Raw genomic sequence first — 20,077 nt, 5'->3', positions numbered from 1 at the left:
AGCTTATATTTTGCAGCATTATATAATTTCTGAATTTCTTAGGAATGCAACTACTGTATAAATACAAGAAACTTTACCAAGAATTGTTCCCTATTGTATCAGTCAGGTTTCAGTAAGAAGAGTGAAATCCTATGGTAATTTAAGCAGACAAAATTTATTAATCTAAAGTATTATTAACTATAACATGGAATGAGAATGAGGGATTGGTTGGTAAGAACAGAACTCAAAGAAATAAATGAATGGCAGATATAATGATCAGTACTATCTCTAGTTGAGAGAGAACATACAAGGAAGAACCACCACTCTGGGTGAGGGGATGTTAAGAGACACTATTTGTTGAACAACACAATCATGAATTACTGAATGGTAAAGAAGTTGCTTTTGCACTGGCAGAACTTGCTGGAACTTGCCAGAAAATCAGGTGCTGGGGAAAACCTTTCTATGGAAATGTCTCTCTGAGGCATTCTGCTATGAGACTAAATAAGAGGTATGCCTGAGGAACGGTTGTCTGCTGGATGTCTGACTGCTGTTCATTGCCTGAGCTAGCTAAAGCCCTGGGGGAGGAAATAGCTTATAGGATCTATCATAGTGGCTTCCAGAATCATTTTGTCTGAGAAGAGAGAATAAATAATCCAATCTCTGCTCCCCCCACCCTCTCATCTTCTGCAACTGTCTTCTGTTGACCAAACTCAACTGGAAACTAGCAGGCTAGTGAGTTTGGGTCATTCTGACCACAAGAGTCAGCTAGCTGAGCCAAAGACCAGAGCAGAGAAAGATCTATAATGGATTTGAATGGGAAGCAAATGGACAATATAGAATTGGATCAATTCTAAAAAAAAAAAAAAATTAAAATAATGACAATTGCCTCAAAGTCCTCTGTTTGATTTGTTATTGCATATGAGATAACTCAACAATGAAGCTTATTCTAGAAGACATTTTTGAAAGGTAAAATGTCCCCATTTATGACTTTATGACCTCATAAAGTCATAAAGAGGATACGAAGGGCTGGCAGGCCTAGAGAAACTCTGCTATGCTTCTTTCCTGAGCTGTCTCACACTTTCTGGCCCCAGGGGCCGTGCTCTTCCCCTCTCCCCTCATTACCCTAGAACTTGCACTTCATATTTGTAATTGGGACCTTTAATATGAGAGATCCATCCAGATTTTAATCTTCTTCCATCTATGTCATCAAAACATCACATTATTCTCACATGGAGTTGAACTAATTTGAAGAAGAGATTTATGCCAAGCCACTCGTGTGTATTAGCCATTGTTGCTAAGGGAAACAATTTTTCTTTCTTAAATCTCACAAACATCTTTAAGTGTTTCAAGGCTTATCATTTAAAAGTGGGATTAGAACTATTGTATATTCTTAGCCATCTCCAGAGATGGAAAAGGACCAATGAATCATAACCATGTGCTTATATTGATCTGAAGCTTTCCAATTGTGGAAAGATAGAAAAGGCTATCTTGAGAGACAGTGAGGTCCCCCTCATCATAAGTGTTTGGCTATTAACTGTAGAGGGAAGTTGTAGAGCAGATTTAAGTTTTGGGTGTATGGTTGACCCTATTATCTTTTTCAGATCCCTGCCAATGCTGAAACTCCCTGATAGTGTATGATGAACTTTTCCTTCGTCTGGTTTCCTGAGAGATAATTAACAGAGTAGAACTCTCCAGCAACCCCCTAATGGAAACACAGCCTAAGTGAGAATGAACTTTTGAACTACTCAGGTTTTGGGATGATTTTTACTGCAGCATGGGTATGCTGGTGCTCCAGCATGGGTATGGCTGGGTACCCAGCCAGCCCTGATGGATACAGGCATCCTTCATAACAAACAGAGTTAGGGTTTACTCCCTTTCCTGATTCTTCTACCCAGGGCACCATTTCCTAAGGACCCACTGTTCATCAAGAAAATCTACTGGATCCTAAAACAGACAGCCTGGCCACTTAAATCTCAGTTTGTAGAATATGGTTTATCTGTGGTTCCATTCACCGTTCCAAACACTTCCCATTTTAACCCAAGCTATTTCCTTGGGGATAGAGCATATACTACTCTTCTGGCTTGTGTACCTGCAGCTTTAGGTGGAGGAAGGCTTTGCCTCCAAACCTCACTCTGGAGACCTATCCCTGCAGAGGCTAGTTTGCATAATCTCCCTGCCAGTGTATGAGCACCAGCTAGTGCCTGTCTCTGAGCTTGAACACTCTCTACAGTGGCGTCAGAGTTGATGAGTGCTCACGATAGGATGAGATCGAATTTCCCAGTTTTTCTAGGTTAGCCTGACATGAAGTCTAGAGTTCAAGCATGTACTAAAACTTATACTCAAAATTATTAGTTTTAGATGCACTCTTTCTAAGGAAAATAACTCAGGAGTGCTGTGAAAGGGGCCTGGGAAGACTAATACCTTCTGAGAACATCTAGGTCATGGTGTTCATGTCATAAATCATATGGGGCAGCTGCGATTCTTACAAACTAATGGCTAAGAAATTTACCTCCCTTTCAGTGACTTCTCAGTGTCTTCCTACAGGCAAGCACCCAGGGGCAATCACAAGCCGGCGTGAATCATGGAGCACAACTGCGTGTCCCTCATGTGTTGTAGGGCTCTGTGCGAGGAGAGGAGGACAAGCAAGCAGGAACAAAGAGGGCGGCTCTCATGTCCTTGAGCCACTGTCAACAAATTGGAGATAATTACAGTCAGGACACTTGAGAACTTGAACCAGAAAGTTCATCCTCTGATATTGAATTTTAAGGTGATTTTTAGTCATGTAACAGGGTAAAAGGAGGTCAGTTTGAAAACATGGCAAGGTAGGAATGTTGGTGTGAGGTTTTCTAGAGCAACTTATTTAACTGGGAGATTGCCTGAGAACCTTTTAAGAAATACCAGGAGGTCTTGAAGAATTGTTTCATTTTCCCCAATATTTGTTTCCTGTGAAATTTATTCTGCTGAACCTTCAAAACAGAAATAAAAAGAATGGGAAATATATTTTTTTCTTCATTTTCAGTCAATGACTGTGACATAAAAAATTCAGATTTAGTACATTGCCACACCCCCCAAATATACTGACCCTTATTTTATCTTGCAATTTGTGTGGACTCCAATAAGCTGCTTCTCTTCCTGAATTTTGTGTGTATTGATCCAGAATAATTTTTTGATTATTTTTAGATTGAAGGCACAAGAAACGTTTCCATTTAAAACACAAGAGAGAAAAAAAAAAGACATGAGGCTGTAGCAGGATCGATAACTGAAAACCTTTTTCCTGACAGCACAAGTATTGTGGTGTATTTTGTTTTAATTTAAAACAAAAAATTGGAAATGATTTAATTCCAGTTTATATGTCTTGTCTTTACCATGTGGCATGTAACAGAACACTTAAAGATGAGATATTTTATTCTTTATTAAATGACTGGATAAATTAAACTGTATTTGTAAGTAACTCATTTGTGCATCTGTGTGTGTGTGTGTGTGTGTGTTTACAGAATTCAGCGACTTTGTATCCTGTGACCACGATGACATCGTATCTCCCTCCCCTCACCCTCAAATTACTCAACAAGATGGATGTCCTATAGATAACAGCTTCAGTTCTAATGGAAAGAAATTATTTATTGGACGAACTACAGCGTGTTCGAACTGCTAAATGAGTAACAAGGATTTGTAAAGAGCCGTAACAGACTTGAAATCAGGAATTGTGGGTTCAAGTCCCAGCTCTGACATTAACTGCTGTTAACCTGTCACTGAGACCCTTGAGCCTTAGTTTCTTATCTGTGAAGAGGAGGTGATAACATTTCTCAAATCTACTCTGTCTTGCCTGATTTTTCAGGGCATGCTCTTCCATTTACATAGAACAGTCTTAGGGCCTTCCTGCCTACTTCTGCCCAGCAAACTCATTTGGAGCATCAAGAATCCAGCGAAGCAGCTTCTTTTCCTCTCCAGCCTCCCAAGTAAACTTGAGTGTGTCTTCCTTAGAGACACCAAGGGACTTTGCATTGCCTCTGACCTGGGAGGTTTCCAGACATCCTGGGACTCTCTTTGCTTGGGAATCTCCTTGACTAACCCTCATGCTCCAGGATGGGTGGCGTTGGGTTGTGTGCCTACTCCTTTCTGCAATGCCCGGCAAGGCTAGGTGCACTTGACAAATGTGTGTGGATTGAATTGGTGTACACACCCGCCTGTCTTAGGGCTGCTGTTGGTTGTTCTGAAAACCACAAGAAGAGAGAGAATTAGCTATTTAAAGAAATAATAGTGATGCTTTGAAAATATCTTTGTTGCTTCTGGATTTCTTTCTGCTTGCACAGCTGGATGCATGGGTCACGGCAAATCTCACCATCTCCAAGTTTCAGATATGAGAATCTGGTACACTCATGGAGCTTTTCCTTTCAGGTTAAATAAGCCCCAATTCCTGTAGTCATGATTTATAGGCCCCATTTTCCAACTCTTTAATCATTTTCATTGGTTTTCTCTGGACCTACTCCAAGTTCTCCAAACACTCATGTTTCAGGCTCCAAACTGGACATAGTATTGAGATACTGAGTAAAAGAATTATCCGTGTGCTCCTATATTTAATATTCTTGTTTATACATAAATGTTTTCTTTTCTCTAATCAGTCTACAAATATTAACTAGGCACTTATGTTATACCTGGCACCGTGCTTCAAAATTTTTGGCAATTTCAAATGTGATTCCTCTCTGTGAGACAGGCTTTCCTTGGTGGTACTACATGAAAAACGTTACATTAATAAGCATCTGTATGGTAGTAATTTATAGAAGAGTGAAGTGACTTTCCATGTCAATAAACATGCTCTTTCTTATCTGGTATGTTTACATGAAATTAATTTAATAGCTCATCTGCTCCATGAATATAACAAGTTCACTTCTCATCCCACATTACACTATAAATAAAGAAGGAAAAGAAAATGATCTAATGATTTTTTTCTTTTTTTCTTTTTGCATTCTGTACTTTCAATATGTTCCGATTTTATTCTAACTCACAGATTTTAGTTCTGGTTTAGCTGACCATTAAGCTTTTCTCTCTACTGTCATTAGATCTCAGTTAATACTACATATTAAACATTCAACTACTGTATCACTACTGTATACTGCTTTATCTTTGAAGGCATTTTTCATGGCTCTTATTTGATCTTAGTAAGAACCTTATTAATAAAGGTAGAAATTATCACCATCATTGTCCATTTGGTTACTCTGAGGCACATTGGAGTCAAGGTTCAGCCAATATCATACAGATTAATGGAGAGATAAGTGTTCTGACTTATATAGGTTTTCCATCTGAGTTTCTCAAAGCTTGAGAAAAAAATTGGACCATTACAATTACATAAGATCCCTATAGATTAAAACTTCTAGGAAAGCCAAAGTTATAAAAGTTGTAGTATATAACAAATGCTGTTTTAATGAAAAATATTTGTAATGTACATATAACACTATGTCATGTGATATAATTACACTATCAACAATATAATTAATGTGTTAAGAACAATATTTATCATAAGGATTATGTAAGGATTGTGGTTTGGTAAAAGAGCACAAAATTGGATTATTTAGTGTTGGTATTAGTCAGAAATATCTACCAACCAAACCATCTATCATCTATGATTGATGATAAAAAAAAATTGGTTCACGTGATTCTGGAGGCTGAGAAATCCCAAGACCTGCAGTTGGCAAGATGGAGACCCAGGAGAGCCAATGGTATAATTCCAGTCCAAGTCCAGAGGCCTCAGAATCTGGACAGCTGATGATGGTATGTATTTCAGTCCCAAAGCCAGCAGGCTCAAGGCCTAAGAAGAGCCAGCATTTCAGCCAGAGTCCAAAGGCTGGAAAAGACCAATGTCCTAGCTCAAGGGGTTAGGCAGGACAACGTCCCTCTCATTCAGCCTTTTTTGTTTTATTCAGATCTTCAGTTGGTTGGATGAGCCTCACTCACATTAGGGAGAACAATCTGTTTTACTCAGTGTACCCATTCAAACATTCATCTCATCCAGAAACACCTTCACAGACATACCCACAATGTTTGGTCAAATGTCTGGGAACCCCCATGGCCCAGTGAAGTTGACATATAAAATTAACCATCACAGGATACATGATGAACCTTTTAAAATCTTAACAGTATGACTGTGTACCTCTGTGACTACATTATAAACTCACTTAGAAGTCTTGTCAAAATTTGAATTTTGAGGCTCTCTAAGCACATTAATCATCGGCCAAATGTCCTTTCTGATCTTGTATTCTGAAAGGCCATGTTTTTCACTATACTATCGGATGCCAACTGCTAAATTTCTCAAGATAGAGATGTGAGGAAGCTACCAGAAGGTTAACAGAAACCAAACATTATTGGTAACCTATATTTGCTGATGTCACTGTGGAATAAGTTTTCTTTGAATTATTTAACTTTTTTCATGCACTGCATCAAACATGTCTAAATATGTAAGAAATAAAAACTAAAGCCTATTTTTGTAGTCCATTTGTGAAAGATTGAGCCAAACATACATTCCTTTCTCTGGTCCTCTGAAAAATTACTGCAAATTTTGTTCATTTTTGTGAGCAAGTATTTTTGGGTTTTGTGAAAAATATTACTAGGTTGTTTAAAAATTTTTAATAATTTTTAATAATCTAAACCCCAGGGTTTTAAAAAGCAGCTTTAGTGTGATGTAATTCCCATACCATATGATTCTACAAAGTGTACAATTTTCCTGGTGGCTGAAATCATGGGCTGAGGGGTCTTCTTGGCACTGAGCTATGCTGCTTTGGGGGAGGGCTGACCCAGGCAAAACAAAACTTTTATTTTATACTCTTCAATGTGTCTATTTTTGCACTTTTGCTCAAAAGAGGTACTGTCACCTCTCCACTGGGCTCCCAGGCTTCCACAGGGGTATTCCTGTCTATGGATGGTTATCAGGACTGACATTTCTATGGAGGTATGAGGGCTGGAATGTCTTTTCTGCCATCTTGATGACATCACATCTGTATTTCCCTGCTGCAAATCTGATGTGCCTCTCCCCTCCAACCCGGTTGAGAATTACTGGAATAAAGAGACTATTAGTTCTTTCTATATTCATCTGGGCTCAGGGTGGGAAACATGTGGCCTTTTCTTTGAATACTTCTTGTGAGAAATGTGGCTGTAGTGACAGCAGGTTTCTCAGAAGAATCTAGAGAGTAAAGGGGCCCTTCCCTTTCTGATGATACAAAGCTTAGATTTTTCTGAACTTGAAATGAATGGCATAAACTTGCAGAGATGTCCAGGAGAACTTTCTGCGATGATAGCAATTTTCTATACCTGCAGCATATGGTACTATTAGCCACTAGCCACATGTGGTTCTGAACTCTTGAAACAGCTAAAATGAATGCAGAACTGAATTTTCTACCTGAGTTATGTTTGACTTAAAATTAAATAGCTACATGTGTGTAGTGGCTACTGTATTGGACAGTGCTGATCTAGAGAATCTTTTTCCTTGTATGCTGTGAGGTGGGCGGGAGCAGCTGAATTGAGTAGATCTAGGTGAAATTTTCTCTTAGGCAACTTAGCCCCAGTGATTATAGAAAGTTCTGGTGGTTGATCTAAAAAAAAAAGAAGAGCGTTTTAAGAAATGTTCAAAAGAATTTCAAAAGTACAGATTCTTAGAAATCTGTATTCAATCTAAATCACCTTGAGTTTCAACTGTATTACGTCTGACAAAAGTGTAGACATTTTGTCATCTTTTCTAATAGAGGAAATAGTCTTTAATATACCATTTTCCTCCTTTTGTCTTAAGGAAACTATGTTTATAAAGCTTATTTTTAAAATAAGTCACTCATTTTATGAGGCCAGCATCACCTTGATCCCAAAACCAGACAAGGATCCCACCAAAACAGAGAGCTATAGACCGATATCCTTGATGAACACAGATGCGAAAATACTCAACAAAATACTAGCCAATAAGATTCAACAGTACATTAAAAAGATTATTCACCACGACCAAGTGGGATTTATTCCAGGGCTGCAAGGTTGGTTCAACATCCACAAATCAGTCAATGTGATACAACACATCAATAAAAGAAAGAACAAAAACCATATGATACTCTCAATAGATGCTGAAAAAGCATTTGACAAAGTACAACATCCCTTCCTGATCAAAACTCTTCAAAGTGTAGGGATAGAGGGCACATACCTCAATATCATCAAAGCCATCTATGAAAAACCCACCGCAAATATCATTCTCAATGGAGAAAAACTGAAAGCTTTTCCGCTAAGGTCAGGAACACGGCAGGGATGTCCATTATCACCACTGCTATTCAACATCGTACTAGAGGTCCTAGCCTCAGCAATCAGACAACAAAAGGAAATTAAAGGCATCCAAATCGGCAAAGAAGAAGTCAAATTATCACTCTTCGCAGATGATATGATACTATATGTGGAAAACCCAAAAGACTCCACTCCAAAACTGCTAGAACTTATACAGGAATTCAGTAAAGTGTCAGGATATAAAATCAATGCACAGAAATCAGTTGCATTTCTCTACACCAACAGCAAGACAGAAGAAAGAGATATTAAGGAGTCAATCCCATTTACAATTGCATCCAAAACCATAAGATACCTAGGAATAAACCTAACCAAAGAGACACAGAATCTATACTCAGAAAACTATAAAGTACTCATGAAAGAAATTGAGGAAGACACAAAGAAATGGAAAAATGTTCCATGCTCCTGGATTGGAAGAATAAATATTGTGAAAATGTCTATGCTACCTAAAGCAATCTACACATTTAATGCAATTCCTATCAAAGTACCATCCATCTTTTTCAAAGAAATGGAACAAATAATTCTAAAATTTATATGGAACCAGAAAAGACCTCGAATAGCCAAAGGGATATTGAAAAAGAAAGCCAACGTTGGTGGCATCACAATTCCGGACTTCAAGCTCTATTACAAAGCTGTCATCATCAAGACAGCATGGTACTGGCACAAAAACAGACACATAGATCAATGGAACAGAATAGAGAGCCCAGAAATAGACCCTCAACTCTATGGTCAACTAATCTTCGACAAAGCAGGAAAGAATGTCCAATGGAAAAAAGACAGCCTTTTCAATAAATGGTGCTGGGAAAATTGGACAGCCACATGCAGAAAAATGAAATTGGACCATTTCCTTACACCACACACAAAAATAGACTCAAAATGGATGAAGGACCTCAATGTACGAAAGGAATCCATCAAAATCCTTGAGGAGAACACGGGCAGCAACCTCTTCGACCTCTGCCGCAGCAACATCTTCCTAGGAACAACGCAAAAAGGCAAGGGAAGCAAGGGAAAAAATGAACTACTGGGATTTCATCAAGATCAAAAGCTTTTGCACAGCAAAGGAAACAGTTAACAAAATCAAAAGACAACTGACAGAATGGGAGAAGATATTTGCAAACGACATATCAGATAAAGGACTAGTGTCCAGAATCTATAAAGAACTTAGCAAACTCAACACCCAAAGAACAAATAATCCAATCAAGAAATGGGCAGAAGACATGAACAGACATTTCTGCAAAGAAGACATCCAGATGGCGAACAGACACATGAAAAAGTGCTCCATATCACTCGGCATCAGGGAAATACAAATCAAAACCACAATGAGATATCACCTCACACCAGTCAGAATGGCTAAAATCAACAAGTCAGGAAATGACAGATGCTGGCGAGGATGCGGAGAAAGGGGAACCCTCCTACACTGTTGGTGGGAATGCAAGCTGGTGCAGCCACTCTGGAAAACAGCATGGAGGTTCCTCAAAATGTTGAAAATAGAACTGCCCTATAACCCAGCAATTGCACTATTGGGTATTTACCCTAAAGATACAAATGTAGTGATCCAAAGGGACACATGCACCCGAATGTTTATAGCAGCAATGTCCACAATAGCCAAACTATGGAAAGAACCTAGATGTCCATCAACAGATGAATGGATAAAGAAGAGGTGGTATATATACACAATGGAATACTATGCAGCCATCAAAAGAAATGAAATCTTGCCATTTGCAACAACATGGATGGAACTAGAGCGTATCATGCTTAGCGAAAGAGAAAGACAGAGAAAGACAACTATCATATGATCTCCCTGATATGAGGAAGTGGTGATGCAACATGGAGGCTTAAGTGGGTAGAAGAAGAATAAATGAAACAAGATGGGATTGGGAGGGAGACAAACCATAAGTGACTCTTAATCTCACAAAACAAACTGAGGTTTGCCGGGGGGAGGGGGTTTGGAAGAAGGGGGTGGGGTTATGGACATTGGGGAGGGTATGTGATTTGGTGAGTGCTGTGAAGTGTGTAAACCTGGAGATTCACAGACCTGTACCCCTGGGGATAAAAATATATGTTTATAAAAAATAAAAAATTTAAAAAAAAAAAGATGTTTAGCAAAGAAGGAAAGAACAAAATTAAAATAACAACTAGGGGAGATTCAATATTTAAGACAGAAGACCTAGCAGAATTGTGAGTTTTTCATACTGAGGAGAATGAGACTCAAGATTCTAGAACTAGAAACTAGATTCAAGAAGAGAGTAAGTCAGCATTAGGCCTTGAGAAGATTAAAGGACTAGGAGGAGATGGGAAAGGCGTTAGCTTTGCATGAGAAGAGTTGCTTTTCTTTTTAGGGAACACAAAACAAGGAAGGCTGGGGGCAAATGCACATTTTCACAGTGAATGTGTGCATATATATGTATGTATATAGGTGAGATCTTTTTCTCAGAAGGACATGAAGGTGATTTAGTCTACATACAAACTTTGTAAAGTTGGAGACAAGGACATTTGAGAATAAAGAAGTCCAAAATTTGAAATTTCTGATAACTTAATGGAAAGTGAAGTAACCCCTGGTATTGAAACTGCCAAATGAAATTGCATCTATGTTCTGAACATAGGAAGAATAAAGTATCATTTTCATGAAAACAAAAAAAAAAATAAAATAAGTCAGTAATCTTTTAATACATTTCAGATAAAGTTTTCAGGGACTTTGGAAAAAGATCCTTTCGAATAGGATTTAGGGAGAATGACCATTGTGAGTTTATTTTTTTCCCATTTCTGAATCCCCATGAGCATTTAAGGAGAAGCAGTCTGTGAGAAATGCCTTCCTTTGCAGACATTCTTTAGTCATTGACCAATGTGAAGAGTTAAATGTCTACCTGGCTTTGGCAGTGCAAGGCTGCAATTTTGCCTGAATTCTGCTGTTCTTTGATTTCATCAGAAGGCATATTTGCATATGGACTGATAAGGCACCTTAGCACTGGGATCTTGGATTTCATACAGGCACAGACTTGGCACAGGATTGATGAAAACTCAATTATGATTTATGTCTATGCAACAGAGTTTCCTATTGATTACCTGCCAGAACCATGATAAAGCAATGTTAGGCCTGAAGCCAAGTCTTCCCCACCATAATCTTTCCTTAGGTTTTGTTTTCTATGTCCTTGCTGCAGTTTTCTGAACATTTGTGAGCAATAATGGTTCACAAAAATGATCCCTGGATATGCAAATATGTCTGCAATATAGGATCCTCTTCCTAGCGCATAGGTTTACTTTGTATTTACCTTCTAACAATTTGGGATTTATCCAGCACCTGCTTGTGTGTAATATATTGTTCTAAGTTTTATAGGATGTAGAAGAAATGGATAACCTGGCTCCCGTTTTGAGGAACTTGCCTACAGTAATCTGGAAGAGGTAAGCTGTCTGGAGATGAAGACACGAGTCCAAGAAGCAATTGCTTTCTAATATTGATGTTGGTGAAATTAAGCAACTCAAGACAATGACCAGAGCGAGCCAAAACTAGGCTATGAGGCTTCTTGGTTATGGTAAAAAGGAGGGGCTTTAAAAAGTAAAAGGAATCACAAGTAGGTAGAAGGGATATGGGATGAGGGTCATTAAGGGGGTTCTTGTAGAAAATCTAGCTTGCCTGATATTCAGTGTCCTGCTGAGATGGTGAGCTGTCGCGGCCGGCGAGACAAATCTCCCAGGAAACGTGAGGATAAGAGGATGGTGAAAAGAAATTCAGAGACAAAGAGATGGGAGCAGGAGGGACACTGAAGATGATGTCCAACAGTGCTGATTTTATTCCATATCTTACAATCATTTATAAGGCAGACCACAATAGGAGGAGTAATACATCAGTACCTAGTCAGATGACCGCAAGTTTCTATAACAAGTTGACATTAACTACAAGCAAACCTTGTGATGCCAGGTATTCTTGGCTAAAACCATTAGCAAGACAATCAACCAGGGAGTGGGTTATGGGAGGTACAGGAACAACAAGGACCAACTAAGAACTCATGACCCTGACCACTTTGTTCCCTTCTGTAGGGAGAGCATGTGGGAAGTCACGTAGGCAAGCGCATGACACAGAGCACAGACCCTTCCTCACTGTTACTCAACTTTCCCATCCTTAACCCCTTGTCAAGGTGTCCGGACTTTAAAGGAGACACAAGTCAGGGCCTGGTTTGATCCATGACTCCAGCTGTGCCATGGCCACCAACAGTGAGCATTTTACTCCTCATACTTACAAATAATATCTTTATTTGAAATATCTAACTTTAAAATAGTTTAAAATATCTAACATTAACATAGTGGGTTGAGCCCTGCTTTAAGTGCTTTGCACATATTAACTCATTTAAATCTCAAAACATCGGGATGCCTAGGTGGCTCAGTTGGTTGGATGACTGCCTTCGGCTCAGGTCATGATCCCGGAGTTGGGGAATCGAGTCCCGCATCGGGCTCCCAGCTCCACGGGGAGTCTGCTTCTCTCCCTGACCTTCTCCTCGCTCATGCTCTCTTTCACTGTCTCTCTCTCTCAAAAAAAAAAAAAAAAAAAAAAAAAAATCTTTAAATCTCAAAACATCACTGTGAGGAAGTTCTATTATTGTTCTATTTTACAGATCAGAAACAATAAGAGACTTGTTTAAGGTCCCCTAGCGAATGGGTGGTGGTACTGCAATTTGAACGCAAGAGTATGGCTCCATAATCTGAGCAATCAATCATCACCTCAGATGGCCTCTCAACTGTGGAGAAGAACAGAGGGGCATATGCTATGGTTTATGTCTTGGCTCCCCAAAGAGTAACAGAGTTGTCCTTTTCTCATGGTGGGTGCAGAGAGGTCACTGCTCCTTAATTTCAGGATGACCTAGGGTTGGATGGGCAAGCCACCCTCCCACTGCTTAAAACAGCCAGTTCTGAAGAGTTTTTCTCAATTCTGCAGAATAAGTTCAGTTAATGTGGTGTTATGGGTTGAATTGTATCCCCCCAGAAAGATATGTTGAAGTCATAACCTTTAGTACCTCAGAATATGACCTTATTTGTAAATAGAATCCTTAGAGAGTAATGAAGTTATTTTGTTATGGCAGCCCTAGGAAACTAATACAGGTTGAAAGTGGTTTTCAAGTGTGTAAGGTGGCCTTCATTAGTTGAAAACTATTTAAATCCTCAAGAGGGGATCTAATTTCCACATATCAGAGAGTGCAACAACTTAAAACCTCCACAGAGAGGTTAATGAGGTATCACAGGAAACAAAAGATCTGATGCGACCACTTAGAACCTCAATTAAAACTTATTTCATGTTATCAGTACCACAAAACACTCACCTAAAAACACAATTTGTGTCAGAATTAGGCTGTTAGGCTACTATTATTAGATATTGTAGTTGATTCTAGGGAAGTTTTCTTCTTCTTTTTTTTTGTTTCCTTCCAAAGCTTTTGAAGGACCCTCTCTCACCAACTTTCCTACTATTATTTAGGATACAGGGACAATTCCACTTGATTGGATGAACAGTAAAATTCATTCCATATTCTAAAAGGACAATACTCCCTATCCAAAATGGTAGCCTTCTTTTGTTAGACAATAGCCCTGAACTATATGCCAGGTATTTGTCAAATGATGAGCTTAGTTTTCATAGGTCAATGTTTTATATGAGGAACAGAAAGCACCAAGAAAAGCCCATTTCTTCCTAGAACACTGTCATCTTCTTTCTTCTTTCCTAGAGAAATACATTAGAGATATCGAATTATTGCTGCATTTATTTCTTGATCTTTATTCTTATGTACAAGATTTGGCTGGGTTACGAGCATGAGTTCAATCTAGACAGAGCCCCAGGTACAGATACTTTTGCAAACCGGGCCCCATTATGGTTCTGCTCAGATCAGAGCCAATAGGAACAGTCTTTCAACACAGAAGACCATAGCCTTTGGATTATGTTTAGGTTTCCTTTCTTTAAAACTTGGCTCTTAATGATCTGGTTGAGCTTACTTCAACCCCTCCCACTCCTGGCTACAGAGAAAAGTAGCATAAACATTCTTTCTTACACGAGTGTTAAGGCCCTATTATTTCAAGCAGGGAGTGGATTGAATAGGCCTCTGACCCCACTGGCCAATTACTGTCCAAAATAAAGGCCACTGGTAAGGCTTTTAGCCTTTTTCTTATTTACTTTTATTTTTCCAAACAAACTATGTCTTTGCTAGATAATCTCATCTTTTAGCTGGTTTATAAATAAGTAACATTCCCACACAACTTGTTGCTCTTTCCTCGATGTGTATTTATCATGGCTTCTCTTGGAACACACAATAGAAAGTATTCTTCTCAAAGTTAAATATGTTTTCAGGACTAGGTGGATATTTTATTTTGCTGAAGGTGGGTGTCTGGTTATCTTTGGCTAGTTGAGGCTAATACTACATGGAGTAGAATTTTGAGGCCTCACTGCTTTTATCTGGGTTTGTAGAGGGTTCAAAATAATTTTCTTGAACTCATCCTGGCCTTTCTTGACAGAACTCCCCATGCTTACCGTATAGAAGGGTGGACTGGATGTCCACTGGATGTGTGCCTTGATGGGGTCCCCAGCTTCTGCAAAAGGATATGGACCCCAAGTCCAGCTTTGGGCTCTGCTTGGGCACTGATGGATGAATTCAATGGTCTAGGGACTAGCCAAGCTCTCAATACATTTGCCATCACTCCACAATATCAATCATAAGGTAGGTGGAACAATATTTAGAGAAGATTGCTAAAATTCTTCCAATGCCAAATATTCTGAATTAAATCCCTGGATCCATGCTCATCCAGCAGAGGCTGCAATACTGTTATTGTTGTGCCCATCACCCCTATCTTGTTTTACCCCTTTCCTTTCCAGAAGAACACCTTATCTCTGTATCATGCCTGTGTATGTGCCATTAGCCTATATCGAGTTATTTTGTTTTTTAAAGATTTTATTTATTTATTTGATGGAGAGAGACACAGCAAGAAAGGGAACACAAGCAGGGGGAGTGGGTGAGGGAGAAGCAGGCTTCTGCTGAGCAGGGAGCCCCAAAGCAGGGCTTGATCATAGGACCCTGGGATCATGATCTGAATCAAAGGCAGATGCTCAATGACTGAGCCACCGAAGCACCCCTCAAGTTATTTTAATAAGCAGCCCCATGGATCTTGTTGTATGACTTGTAAAGAAGCTGTGATGATTATTCGTTATATCACCTACTTATGAGGATCCCAGGGAAAGTTCCTGTCTGGTCTAAGTACCAACGACAGTTAGACTACCCCAGGAAATTTGGATTGTTAGTATCTTATGGACACTATGAACTGTATAACTGATAAAGTTTCTCTTTTCATGGTGTCTGCCAGAAAATTTAGGACCAGATTTCTGGCCTACCGATTGCACACATGTGGGTTATGATGATAGGCATTTTTAGATTCATTCCTGGCTTTGCTTCATCTCTGCTCTTGTTTTACTTTCTTTTCTTGCCCCACTTTTAACAGATGCCATTGGGTCATCTTTGATGTGTCTTATTATAGGCTACTTCAAATCTTTTCAGAAATAGAGCAAAATACAAAAATAAACACATATACATAAATGAAATAATTTCAGAGAGAGTTTTGAAGGGAGGGCTGCAGATTGGTTGGTGAAGAGAAAATAGGGGTTTCCAGATGCAGGGAGCAACATGAACAAACATAAAATCTTCCTTATTACAGTTAAAGTGATGCAGCAAAGCTGTTCAACTATCTCTAAAATAGAACGTGAAAAAAGATGCGTGATATAAAATGAAATTGCTTTTAAAATCTCTCAGCCTGAAATATTTTATTTTAAGAATAAATTTGTGAAAATATTTTAGTTACTCTACATTGGAATGAAACTTAGAAGTTCTCTGAAATAAAGGCAATCAAGATAAGAAAATCATATTAGTATCTTTAGATTAATACATCTTCATAATGTGTTATTTAAATACCTCAGAAAGAGTTACGTGAAGACCTTCTTTCAATTTTATTCATGCCTTCCAAAGGTCATGCCTACATCTATATGACAAAGCAAACATGGGAAAACACTGAACATTTTATAGTGAGATTAGGTCTAAATTGGAAATTCAGATGAATAATGATGGCAATAGTTCAAAGATAAGAAACATTATGTCTATTTGTTTACCTGGAGATCTTTTAATCTCAAAGCTCCATTTTCATTGATTAGTTCCATTAGATTAAGAGCTTATCTAGTTTATTATTGCTATATCCCAAGTATCCAGCCCATTGCACAGAACATAGTGGATAATCACTATGCATTTGTTGAATGAGTAAGTGAATGAAATGAAAGCTAAGTTTAGGCAGTACTTGTAGAATCAGGATCAAATTGAAGACCTTTTTCCTTCCACAGTGTGGAGCCTAACCTAATATGATTGCTTTGTGAAATAAGTATCCTGTTGCTGTTAGAATCATGAATGCTAATGGTGTAAGGAACTTTAAGACTGTTAGCTCCTCCCCATGGAAGGGAGAGGCTAATGACTGGGAGGTGATACTTGTGGCCCAAATTACTTGGCTCCATTTTCAGGAAGGTTGTGTGGCATGGCAGATATGCACTCTCACTCTGGAGACAGGCGAATCGCTGCGAGAGTCTGTTTCATCTGTAAGATGAGAATAATAATTCCTACCTCATAGGGTTGTTTGGAAAATATGATGAAATAATGAATGTGAAGTATTTGGAAGAGTGTTTGGTATTATTGAAATCAGGGGTTTGAAAGTATGGCCAAGTTGTATTATTAGAAAGCAAAGTGTAATTCGCTTGAGAATTCAAAGTCAGCTTTCCAAATGAATTTTTCCCTGATGCCCAAGTAGAATGGATTGCTTCTTTTTCTAAAGTAGCTTACGTGTGTGTTACACTACCACCTCTCAAAACCCTTGTAAAGGTAAGGTCTGCCTGCCTGGTAGGCAATTGAAAATTATCTGTTAATTTTACTTGAATAATTATCAATATCATCCCTCAATGAAATTAATGGAGTGGTCTGAGACTAAGGCATTGTACACACAGATGACTTTAATGATTAGTTCGATTCATCAAATTACGAATCTTTTGCCCTTATTCGACTGTTTCAGAGAGGAATAAATTAGTCATACTGGTTATTTGTCTAGATAAGGGTTTTCACACTTGGCACAACTGATGGTTTAGTATGGATAATTTTTTGTTCTGTGGGGCTGTCCTGTGCAATGTAGGAGGGGCTCTGTATCACTGGCTCTACCCAATAGACACCGATAGCACCTGCCTTCCCCACCGGTTCTGACAATAAGACATGTCTCCAGACATTGCTATAGGTATCCCAGAGAGAGCAGTATCTTCCCCAGTTGAGGACCACTAACATGGATTACATTATATAGCTGCTTCTCTTTTTTGCATTTTATAATGAACCTTTGGAATAGGCTTTGAAATAAGGTCATGGAGTCTTCTTTCAAAGGCTATCCAGAAACAAAGAATGATAATTCTCAGTTCTGGAAGGTATAGAAAGTTGAATCAAATGGCTTTTTAGGTCTCAGTTCTCTGGATTGATGATCAGAAGTCCCACAAGCCTCCTTGAGGCAGCCCGCTGCTTATCTGCGTATATAAATATTTAGCATACAATCTTAACGTTTGCCCTTCTAGGATGTAGTATATAAGGACTCTAGCCAAAATTACTGGAGAATAATTACAAATCTTGCTTCCTTTAAAACATTATTGCTTTGTTTATTAGTTTCCAATTTACCGTATTTGCCTTGTCCTTCCCCTCGGCACAGAGCATTCTGAATCATTAGCTGGGTCTACTGACTATAGTAGGAGAGGAGGTTTGCGGAGACTGTGGGTATACACACACCTCAGAGCCTCTCTGCACATCCAGTGGCTAACACACCTGGTGCTTAGAATGTATCTTAGCATGGCTGCTAGAGCAAACTCCTAGCACCTACTCCAACGCTCTATAGCTGCCCCACCCCACAGACAATTGGAGCATTGTGCAGAACAATCCCAGAGCTGTTCAAAGAGCATAGCCTAGGGCTCAGGGGGTTGCTGTTAATTTGTGGCTCTAGATCAAGAATGATATGGCAGTAGCTTTATGAATGTGCTTAGGAAAGACTTGTATCAACAGCACCTGAGGCTCTGGCCCTTTCTCTCAGCTTTCTACCGTCCCTGAAAACAATGCTGGTATGTATTTGAGGAGTTGGACATGTTCTAGGAAAACATGTATTAGGAATGCACTCAAGCCCACAGTGCCCTCTGAGTTTGTGGGCACATCCCTTGGTATTCCTCTGTCTCAGATATACATCATTATGCAGGTGAAGAAAAGTAAGACTGTGCATGCTTTGTTAGATGTCTGTTGGGCTTCATGGTCAGGGCTGGGACATGGAGTCACAGGAGGCTATGAGGAAGCTAAGATGGCTCTAAAAGAACCAGATGCTTCCTGTCTCTATAAGGGGTCCCTGAGCTCTGTCCAAAACATGTTTGAATGAAGGCTTTTCCCAAACCCTAGTCATCCTTTAATTATACACGTGATCTAGTTAAAATAAATCACACTTAACTGATGGGGCACCCAGAGAATCCAACTTCAAAATACCCACATACAATAAAGGTAGAAAAATCCTAGTGACAAGGAAGATTAGCTAAAGGAAGAGGCAACAATAAATGAACCCATAATCTTTTTCCAGATGTATGGCTTTGACTTAAACACAGATAAAGCAGAATTGTGAACAAGATTTAGAAAGAACTCACAGAGGATTCTTACTTATTTAAGTATTTTTTTTTAGCACTAAGTTTATATGAAGCATGGAAGAATATTTATTTTGAACATTAGTGACTTGTGTTGGCACAATGTTTTTATTGACTATTATTCCAAGCTATGGCTTTTGTATTTTCCTGTTCTCTTTGACTGATATTTAATGAATATATTTTAAAGAACATTTTTGCTATTTTATGGCCAGGGTGCTAGCTATAGCAACTGGAAATTTGTAAAACTGTACAATATAGCCCTTCTAACATGGTTCCATCAGTTATACACCAATAAATAATGGTGATTTCAAGGATGATTAATCATAATCATTATAAAGCACTTTGGCCAAGCCAACATCTGTTTCCATGGATACAGCTGCCGGCCATCCAGGTTTTGTAATTTATATGTTTTAGTTATTGTTCCCAGATGACTATGAGGACCATTCTACACAATATGACCTTTTAACTTTAGGCCCCAATGGACTCTGTGGTTTACATGCAGCCTGTAGTTCTTCTGAGAAGTTTTTATTGAGAATTTGTAGGGCTCTGAGGAAATGAAGCAGGGTTTCCGAAGTCTTCCCATCATTGCTTCCTTGAAGAGGCAAAGTGAAGAAAAGAACAGTGGTAACAATGTCAGTAACAGGCAACTAACTAACTGGCGACCTTGTCAGTGAATCAGAGATCTAAAGACCCACAAGGTACTGGGGAAACTGAGAAGTGGGAGGTTGGAATGTCTTGCTCCATGTCACACTGAAATTGAGTGGAAAGCTGGTTCCTAGCCAGATCCCCTGACTCTCAGGCCAGGGCTCATCTTTTCCTCAATTACTTTAGACAAATAGGTTTTATTCAGTTCTTTATTGAATGAGTGTTTATTGAACCATACTATGTGCCAAGCTCTAGGCTCAGTGCTGGCAAGTTAATGTCAAGTCAATGAGAGAAGTCAAAACTTGTCTTGGTTTTTGCCTGTGTGGCTCAAAAAGAGTCTACTGGGGAAGGCGGGCGGTAAGCAAATAGTGACACAGGCGAATGGACAGTTAGGCTGCGACAAGTGTTGAGTAGGTGAGAGCTATCATATCCTCAGGGTCTGTCGTTGGG

This window comes from Mustela putorius, unplaced genomic scaffold, assembly GCF_011764305.1.
Source record: "Mustela putorius furo isolate JIRA1106 unplaced genomic scaffold, ASM1176430v1.1 tig00000281_pilon_pilon_pilon, whole genome shotgun sequence".
NCBI lineage: Eukaryota > Metazoa > Chordata > Mammalia > Carnivora > Mustelidae > Mustela > Mustela putorius.
The sequence above is the reverse complement of the archived record's forward strand: the minus strand, read 5'-3'. Positions refer to the sequence as shown.